We start from the raw sequence: 9,407 nt of genomic DNA on the forward strand, positions 1-9,407 counted from the left end.
AATCGAAACAAGTGAAATCGAAACAAATGAACTTCATTCCGTGCCATCAGGCTGAAGTCCTGCCCCCACCCCCAAGACAAATGACTGTGGCCTTCATAAATCTGTTACAAGATTCCCTGTAATGTTTGCCTAAGCACTCCGCTGAAGTTTTCTAGAAGACGTTTGATTTCTGAGAACATTTCCCCTCTTGTCTTGAATTAGGAGGATTCACCAGAACTGAATCTCACAGTCCCCCCCCCCCCCCAAATAACTTTCCAAACAAACAAATGATCACAAACACCTGAAACAGCAGTCTTCACTTCTGTCAAATGCTGTGAGAGAACATTAAGGGAGCATTTCTAACTACCATTGGGAAATTCTACCCTGCTGACCACCAGGCAGCTTAAGATTGATTGTGTCCCCAGCGCCTTCCTTCACGAACTGTTTCTTGCTGTTTCCTTTTCCTCTTTTGAAAGTATCTCTCCTCCAACTCACTGGATTTGAAGTCAGGTCCTTTGCCAGTTTCAGTCTATTCATAGCTGATTGTGGTCTGGGAAGATCTAGAACATCTGGAAATAGGTTGAGGTCCTATTCCCTGACAGGGGATGCTCGTGAAAAGTGTGGTGGAAGGTGGCGGACAGATATTAACTCAAAGTAGAAATTTTAGAGCCATCTGTTTCTCATTATATCCTGGCCCATATTTTAAGTTTACTTCTTTTTGACAGTTTTACTTTCTTTGGACCAGGTCAGGTTTCCATCATTTCACTCTAGGAATATGGTGATTCCTGGTCCTAACTGTCAATTTAAAAACATCTTCCATCCATTATTCACATTTCTGGTAGCATTTATAGGGGCAGGAAATAATTACATTTTTCTACCCATCTTAGATTAATTGGCTGGGACCCTGTATACTAGACTGACAAAAGACAGATTAGCAAGAGAAAAACAAACAGAGTTTTATCTACCTGTGTATCGTGCATACGTGAGTAGTTCAGAGGGCTGCTTAGAATTTGGGCTTATATAGATTTTTACAAAAAGAACAATAAATTTTTAGACAAGTGACAAAACAAAATACAAAGGGTGGGGGGGATTTTGAATTTCCAGAGAGCAAATTGTGAGAAGGAAGAAAAATGGAGAAATTAATGATATATAAAAATAAGGTTTAGCAAAATGTGTTATGTAGAATTCTTTAGGACTATTTGTGAGCCAAGAAGTTAAAAAACTTTAGTGATTAACTTCTGTCCTTTCTGGTGGAGAGGGGCAGGGAGACACCTTTACAAATTCACATCCTGCTTTTAGGCAAGGGGGGGAAGGGAAAGAGCTTCTTTTGTATCCTCTGCTTTCCAATTGCCTTTAACTCAAAATTATCCACTGCCAAAGTGGCATATTTTGGGGTGGCTTATTCTGCCACCCTTCACATACTAATACATATGATCATGCTATATGTTCTTGCTCAGGATTTTGAGTAATTCCTTTTTGCATACAGAAAAAGAAATTCTATTTCCTTAGTCTAGCACTCAACCTTCCCATTATCAAGCCTCAACCTACATTTTTAAACATATTTTTTATTATATTCCCTCCAATTACACTGGGATCTTGGACATTTTCCACACACATCATACATTTTCTCAGTGTGTGCCTATGCTTACACTCTTCTGTCATCATGGAATGTTTCCCTTCCCAATCATGATGGTGTCTGTTCCTTCAAAGCATGACTCAGTAGATACCTCCCAAAGTCATCACAGAAAACTTCTCTCAAAATGAATCATCCTATCCTCAGCCTCCCCTTGGCATATTCTGTACCTTTTATAGCTTCAATCTTACTCGACCTTCCTGAGTTATCAGAGAAAAGTTTACACTATTTAAAGGCATAAATTGCCTCATTCATCTTTGTGTTTCTGCTCTCAAACATTTGGCAGAGAGCTTTGCAAGAGTAAGTGCTTGGTAAACATGCTTTGACAAACGAGAAAAGTAATAATGCCGAAACAAGAAAGAATAGTAGACTCCAACTTTACATTACTTAGAGTTTGATGGGAGGTCAAGAGATACCCAGTGATGTTCCAGAAGTCACTGAACCTGGGACCAATAATAGCTAAGAGTCACTTTCTCCCAGTTCTAAACTCAACAATATTATGTTATTATAATTGTATAATGCTTTGGGGACAAAATGTCAGGCTCAGATGTAGCCATTGACTGTGGCAGTTAATTAAGTACAGGTGTCCTCAGAAGCCATCTGTAAAGAAGGTGATCTTGGCTCCGCTGCGTGCTCACTAATCCCTGGGCTGTGGAGAAGCACAGTATCGTTTGAAATCGGTTTGGCCAGCAGCAGCTTTGTTTAGACACCTGCTCCTCCTCAGTAACCGAAGGTAACTGATATCTGTGTACTTGTACGTGCCCAGACAGGCTTCCAGTCCCAAACAGTCAACTAAAATTATCCTTCTTGAGGGATCTATTTGAATCTGACATTTGCTTATTTATTTTCTTCAAAATATAGTGGAGAAGAAACCAAGAGTCTGCTCACTACTATTCTGGGGATAAATTTTGCACCTGACGCACAGGGGCTTCAGTCTGGGGGGTCTTTCAGAATCCCGCATGCCGGGCCACTATGCACTTGGAGGAAGGGAGGAAAGGTTAGAGACGGAAGATTTTTATCTTCCCCTTAGACTTCCTCAGGAAAGATGTACATGCTCTTGTCTATGCTAGTTCTCTTGTCTGCAGTGTCCTCTTTCCTACCCTATCAACCCTCAACCTACTCACCCTTGAGTTCCAGGCAGGCTACTGCCCTCTCTCCTGGAGGACTTAACTGCGTATGCAGACAGTGCCTGTCTCCTTTCCCTGAACTGCTTCTGCACTTCTCATGAGTACCATCCAATTTGCAGGTTTGGGCTTCCCACTGTTTTAAAGATGTTAATTTAATCTTCCCTGCCAGAAGGCCAGCGTTTTTAGGACTGAGATTATGCATCTCTCTTGCTTCCCACCATGGCCTCACTAGGCAAATGTTTCTTGAAAGCCACTGAAATCAAGTTGAGAAATATAATGTAATTGGAGCTCCAACTGCTGGAGCACTCTTTTAATAACCTGATTCCCTAGAAATCCTTTAGAAACTAAAAAGCAGACTGGATGGTGGCTTAAAAATGTTATTTCCCTAAAGACCAAAAATATTACAACAAGGAATCTTACACTGATGACAGCTTCTATAATTTGTGAGGAGTCCCTTGCCCACCATGGATAACAGTAATAGAATCTCAATGGAAGGGAAAACAGGGAAGGCATGGGTTTTAGTCTTCTGAGTCACATGGTAGAGAAGAAAGCAGCAGTCAGGGAAGTCCTTCAAAAAGGACAGAATCAGCTCAAGGGCTTACATATTGAAACAAAAGATGGAAGCTGCTGTTTGCTCCGTTGGGAACTTAAAATCATTCGGAGACATTTCCAGGTCATATCTTTAAAAACACTTGTTTTCCAATCCTCATTTTGTCCCGTCTAGTTTAGAGTATTGTTCAACCTCTGGAATGTAATAATTTATTACTATTTATCTTTAGCATCTTATTAAAGCTACAGTGGTTTTAGTATTGTTTGGAATTTCCTGTTCATGTAGAAAGCATGAATGTATTGCTTTATTAGGAATGCAGACATTGTTATAACACTTGCTATAACAAGGCTCTGAGACCTTCAATTATCAGTTCCATAGAGATAAGATTGAGGAATGTGGTTGTAGCAATTCAAAACTATAAAGTAAAAATAGATGTGTAAAATGACAGAAAAGAAACCTTGTGAATGTGTATGAGGGGAACTTTGGACCTGCAAAGAAATTAGATTATTTTACCAGGGGAAAAGATGATAAAAAGAGCCATTGGCAGTTATGAAGAAAGAAGACTTTTTACTCTCTTTCAAAACTAATTAGGGGCTTTAAATAATATTATGTCATGATTAAACATGGTGAAAAAGTTAACACAAGATAAACTATTAGGCAAGTTTATTTTTTAATTTTTTTAATTTTAGAGAGACAGAGACAGAATGGGAGAGAAAAATAAACATTCATTTGTTGTTCTACTTAGTTATGCATTTATCAGCTGCTTCTTGTTATGTGCCCTGACTGGGGATTGAACCCTCAGCATTGGGGTTTCCAGATGACTCTCTAACCAACTGAGTTAACCGGCCAGGGCCCGGATGAGGTTTTACATTACAGTGTGTTGCAAGCTTGTGGAAAGGGAAGGGTGAAATTAATAATCTCGCCAAGGCTTTTCATTTAGGCACAAGAAAGAGTTCTAATTGGTATAATTTTTCCATTCATTAATTTCTTTATTCATTCAAGAACTAGTTATGGAACATCAAGTATGTGTCAGACACTGTATAAAGGAGTGAATAAAACAGTCAGAAATCATTGTCCCCAGTAGAGTTTATATTCTAGCAGGGTGATAGGAAATATTAAATAATAAATAAAACATACCTTGTGTTAGTAATATAGGCTAAGGAGAATGAGAATGCAGGCAAGGGGGATAGAAATTAGGATGTGGGCGTTACAATTTTTGATAAAATCACCAGGAAAGGCCTCCCTGCAAAGGTTGTGCCTGAGCCAAGACTGAAAGAAGCATGGCGGTGGGGGCAAACCAGGTGAGTATCCTGGGAAGAACGTTCCTGGTAGAAGGCCCTGCAAGACAAGAACCCTGAAGCAGAAGCCAGTGCCCTGTGGCAGAGAGATAGCAGATAGGCCAGTGTGGCTTAGCAGGAGTGAGGGGAGAGCACAGGAGAGGCCCAGAGACACAGCAGAGGGGGCAGACCACTGGGGGCCTGTAAAAGGACGTTCTGGCTTTGGGAGTGCATGATTTTACTCAGGCTTTAGCAGAGCCACTCCAGCTGCTGTGTTAAACAATAGCTCAGGCTACTGTAACAACGGACCACAGCCTGGATGCCTTAAGGAACAGAAATGTCATTTCTCACGGTCCTGGAGGTCAGAAGTCTGAAATTACAGTAATGGCATGGTTGGTTTCTTCTGAGGTCTGTAAGAAAAGGATGTGTTTGAAACTCTTTCCTTGCTTTATAGATGACTGTCTTCTCCCTGTGTAATAAAGGTCATATGTAATAAAGGTAGAAATACTTGTATAAGAAGTGATCATTGAAAATAAGAAAGTTTCATAAAAGTATGGAAAAAGTAGGGAGCAAAAGATAAAGATAAATTGAACAAGACAGAACATGAGAGCACTTAGCACAGGGCTCCCGAATTGGCTGCCCAGGAGTAAAGAGCTAACGTAATGGTCATCATGGAAATATTAGAAACTGTCTTTGAACAGTATAACTTTCTGTTTGTCTGGAAAAATCTGAAGATCGGGACACAGTTTAGTGTTCCCTCCTGGAGACAATGCACGGGCTCCCCCCACCCCCGCCCCGCCCCCAGCCACACTCCTGAATGCCGGGTTTCTCCACCTCAGTCTGTGCATGGACACAGCCTCGCCATCAGCTCTCCCCTGGGGGACACTGAAGTCCAGGTTCAGTTGCCATTCTCATTTAACTCACATCACTGTATTTCTGATACATGACTTTTCTCCCTCTTCTGTTACTTTCTTGGGTCCCGAGGAAGCATTAGAACTTACTCCAATTTAGAGAAATTCATGAAGGGAAAGATTAAAGAACATAAGAATAACAGATTCTCTAACAAAAGTTGATGCCAAGTTCCCAGTGTGGTATAAGAGAAATAGGTATATTCTTTCCCCTGAAAAAGAATGGCCACCAATGGAATTTGTGGCATTTGTGTGCCTAGAAAAATAGAGATTGAGAGATGTTGTACTTTCTTTTGCAATCCTGCTGTGCTAATAGAAGAACTTAATTATAAAAAAAAAAAAAAAACAGCAACAACAAAAAAAAGGTAATTTAAGCAGGGGAAATGAGAGATTTAAAGAAATCATAAATAAAGAATTTTTTTGAACAAGAAGATATAAAAATATAAAAGTGGCAATATAACAAAATACTACTTAAGAGTACGGATTCAATTCCAGTTCCATCTTTATCAGTTGTGTGGTGTTTGATGAGTTACTTAACCTGTCTGAGTTACTTAGCCTATTTCTCTTTCCTCTTTTCCCTCCTTAAAATGGTTATAATGTAAATAGCTAGCTCATTAGATGATTGTGTCTAATAAATTAGCTATGTATTTAAAACAGTGCCTGGAACATCATAAGCGCTATGCAAGCATAAGCTCATATAACTATAAAAGGCAAGATCAATGGAAAAAATTCATTAATGATGTAATAGTGGAGAATTGTAGAGAACTTGATATACCACTCAAAGGGGATGAAGGCAAGAGAAGAAATTCAGAAATTAAAAGTAAAATGTGGAAAAAATATCAGGATGGGAAAGGACTGAATCAGAAAAATTCTCAAGATAAAATTTGGCTGGTGCCAAATCTCTCTCGCAATGGCCACATTTGGCTGTGCGGTGGCTATATCCATGTATTGAAGGGATCTTATTTTGACCTTGTAATAATGCACAGTTAGTGGTTCATGTCCCCATGTATAGGATTCCAGGAGATAGAGCTCTTTTATATCTAAGGAAAGAATTGACAGCAAAGAGCACGTTTTCCCTGTTCTGTATAAAGGTGCGAGAAAGGGTGTGCTAATCTAGGAGTTACACTAACAGAGAAAGTCACCTCTGTGCAAGGATGCTTAGAAATGGCTGAAGGACAAGGGTAAAAGTCTCCAAAGAGAAAAATCAGGGAATGGATCAGAAAAAGTACTTAGGATCACAGCAACACTCTCACTTCACTAAAGAAGCCTTTCTCAGATGCTCTAAGTAGGTCTGCTCTTTTATTCTCCTCAGAAACCTTGCTTGTTTCCTCCCTGGCACTAAGCACAACTGAAAAAACAGTTGTCTACTTCCTTATTGCTCCATGAGAACTGAGATGTTGTCTGTTTAGTTCATCAATGGTGATGTAGAGGTAGGTAACACACCGGTGCCTGGCACAAACCAGAAGCTCAGCAAACACAATATTTGTCAGATGAATGAGTAAATAGAGAACTACACACTTGTTTTATATAATATGAAGAAGAGCTTAAGAAAGGCACAGACCTTCCCTGGCTGGCTGGCTCAGTGTATAGAGTGTTGGCCTGGTGTATGGAAGTCCCGGGTTTTATTCCTGGTCAGGGCACACAGGAGAAGCGACCATCTGCTTCTCACCACCTCTGTCTCCCCTTCTCTTTCACTCCTGTAGCCAGTGGCTCAATTGGTTTGAGAATCAATCCAGGCACTGAGAATAGTTCATTGGTCTGAGTGTTAGCCTTTGGTGCTAAAAATAACTCAGTTGATTCAAGCATCAGCCCCAGAGAGGGGTTGCTGGGTGGATCCCAGTCAGGGCACATGCTGAGTCTGTCTCACTATCTTCCCACCTCTCACTTAAAAAAAAAAGCATGGACATGAAGATTAGGTATGAAGTCAGGAAACAAATAAATTCAGACAGCAGTAATACATGGAAAGCTCAGCCAGCTATAAGCAATGAAGCATTCAGGGTCAATAGCAGCACACTTCTGACCAAAAGACAGAGGAGGCTGAGGAAAGACAGCAACACCAGATCATTGAATTCTTTGTATAAAAATTGGTTAGGTATGGGCATACTGAAGGAAGAAAGCTAACACACAAAATTGCATTTGTGTAGATGAAGATATTGAGGAAGCAGAAAGGTATGTCGGAGACGTGTAAAAGATCCAGAAGAAGATCCATTGGAAGGACAGGACACATTCTTGACAAGAAAAGATTCTAATAATATGAAAGGAAAAGAATGAAAAATTCAGAACATTACATTTGTAGGAGATGGTTATCATACAGCTAGGGAAAGTTCTTGGTAATTAGGAAATATACAAGTATTGTCATGCATGAAATAAAATTTGGGGTATTAAAATTTACATATTTTAATACTTATTTTAATAGAAGTGTATGGAATGATGCACATAGGATAACTTTAAAAGGGTTTTATAAATGTTAGCAATTTTTTTTTCTTTTAGATCCCAGCAGTGCTGAAAATTGATCATTAATTCATGCATCCCTTTGGGGAAGATAAAGTGCCCTTGCCAGCAGAGGCTTTAGGATTTTTTTCTATTTTTTTCTTTTTTACAGAAATACTCTAAGTAAAGCAGTACGATGTTCAGGAGAGGAGCGGCTTTGTGGAAGCAGGACATAGGAGAAGAAAGATGCGGTGCAACACACATTGCTGCATGTTTCTCCCTAAATCTTGCTTCTACTAATATTTTGCTTTTTTTCCCTCCTGGACCAACTTTCGTACTCTAGTTTTAAGTTCTTTCTCAGATGTACTATATACCTGCTCAAAAAAGAGTTCATATTTATGAGGCTGTTAAAACAGTTCCTGGCATATCATAAGCAACTAGATAAATATTTGAAAAAATCAATGCCTGATAATAAAACGTTCATCCTCAAGATCCGAATTTAACCTTACACATGCTTTTCTTTATTATACTTGAAATCGACATTGCTAATGATATGGAATGAAACTAATGACTTACAAAACCAGTGGAGATGGGTGTGTTAAGTGGGTTAGTATATTTATTAAAAAAGGATTAAAATCCCATTTCCTTATAAAGCTCTTCTTTATTCTACGTTCCTCCCTCGCACTCCTCTTCCCCACACTATGTGATCTAAAAAGTCTTAATGAAGCACGATGGGAATTTTATTCTGATACTTTTAAACACCTTAGCTCTTATCTGTCTATAAAAGCAACCTTTTCCTTTTCATTGTGACTCCTTACCATCCTTAAAAGAAACATGACAAATAAATGTTTACCATTCATGTTTCTTTATCCACTTTATTGCTCTAGGAAAAAAAAAAGATGTGGATTAAAGAAAATGGAGTGCATTATTTTATTATTGCTTTGTCAGTAGATGGACCACAACCAAATTCATGTCTCTTCCACTCCATGTCTCTAATTTACTACATGATAATCCTTGTGTTGAACCATGGGAAATTTCTCTCTTCCCAGTTGGTGCTGCATAAACTACATTTAGAACTCTGCAGTGTGTGCCTCTTGCCCTGTGTTTCTTTTCTCTGCCCAAATGTGGAAAAGCTGGATGGAATGGGGTGGGAGGAGAGACACGAGGCAAGACTACCATGCTTGCACCTGTTGGAATGGCAGGTCCGTGTGAGCCTTTCCCTGCCCCTCACTCCTCATGTCCAGCTCTCCAGCTATGCAGGCTCTGTACTCTTCCCCAGCCCGTTGCTGGGCCCTGTGTTAGTTGACACTGGTTCCACAGTGTCAACTAACAGAAGCAGTGATGAAAGAAGCCTGATGAGGGAGGGGTGAGAGCCGCGAGTTGGGTGGTATAATGAGAGTGTATACCATGTGACCTGGAACAGCAGATGTGACACATCTGTGAACCACAAGAGTGTCTCTACCTTGGAGAACTGATTTTTCAACCCACATTACTTTCTATAGG

The sequence above is a fragment of the Saccopteryx bilineata genome, chromosome 5 (genome assembly GCF_036850765.1).
Source record: "Saccopteryx bilineata isolate mSacBil1 chromosome 5, mSacBil1_pri_phased_curated, whole genome shotgun sequence".
Taxonomy (NCBI): domain Eukaryota; kingdom Metazoa; phylum Chordata; class Mammalia; order Chiroptera; family Emballonuridae; genus Saccopteryx; species Saccopteryx bilineata.